The sequence below is a fragment of the Taudactylus pleione genome, unplaced genomic scaffold (genome assembly GCF_031769625.1).
Source record: "Taudactylus pleione unplaced genomic scaffold, aTauple2 ptg000211l, whole genome shotgun sequence".
In the NCBI taxonomy this organism is placed as follows: domain Eukaryota; kingdom Metazoa; phylum Chordata; class Amphibia; order Anura; family Myobatrachidae; genus Taudactylus; species Taudactylus pleione.
Genome location: NW_028284613.1, coordinates 4,401,761 through 4,402,895, shown reverse-complemented (window position 1 = coordinate 4,402,895; position 1,135 = coordinate 4,401,761). Strand labels below are relative to the sequence as shown.

At 32.1% G+C, this 1,135-nt stretch overlaps 1 pseudogene; it reads left to right on the top strand.

Moving 5' to 3' along the window:
• Positions 1-738: 738 nt before the first annotated feature.
• Positions 739-857, top strand: LOC148517776 (5S ribosomal RNA; annotated as a pseudogene).
• Positions 858-1,135: the final 278 nt, after the last annotated feature.

Genomic DNA, 1,135 nt, shown 5'->3' with positions numbered 1-1,135 from the left:
TATATATATATATATATATATATATCTAAATAGCTGTCTGGACCGGCACTCCACTATACTGAATGTACTAATGCTCCTGTGCCCTCCACAAATGAGTGTAAACATCACATGGTCATGTGATATTTAGTGTCACATTATAGCAAACTTTTTTCTAAGTCTCCCAGTGCCGCTGATTTTTTTTCCCTATATATATATATATCTATATATATATATATATATATATATATATATCTATATATATATCTATATATATCTATACAGGTTGAGTCTCCGATATCCAAAATGCTTGGGACCAGGGGTATTTTGGATAACGGAATATTCCGTTGTTTGGAATAATTGCGTATCATAATGAAATATCTTGGGAATGGGACTCAAATATACACACAGAATGCATTTATGTGTTATATACACCTTATACACACAGCCTGCAGGTAATTTTATACAATATTTTCAATAATTTTGTGGCTCAAACAAAGTTTGTGTACATACATAAAATTCAGTTATGTTTCATATACACCCTATACACACAGCCTGAAGGTAATTTTATACAATATTTAATATAATTTATGCCTTAGACAAAGTTTGTGTACATTGAACCATCAAAAATCAAAGGTTTCATTTTCTCTGTCATGCCAAAAAAATTCTGTATTTCGGAATATTCCGTATTTCGGAATATTTGGATATGGGAGACTCAACCTGTATATATATATATCTATATATATATATCTATATATATACATATACTGTCATTCCACTCTGATTATGCCCAATCTCGACCGACCTTGGAAGCTAAGCAGAGTTGGGCCTGGTCAGTACCTGGATGGGAGACCTCCAGAGAATACTGGGTGCAGTATTTGTTAACTATCTCCTGGAAAGAAATACATGCTAATTGTCTCCTGGTATGATTGACTATGTGACAGCAGTATGTTGGGAAATATTCAATACAGAGGAACCAACAGTGTTAAAATATAAGACTCATATTAAGAAATTTAAATTAAAAGAACTACAGAACGGATGTACACCAGAAAATATTGTTTAAACTGAATGTGTAAAGACTATGCTGGAATAAGGATTGGTTATGGAGAAGCTTTGTGCAAAAAGACACTTTATTTTGAGATAGAACATTGAAATCAAT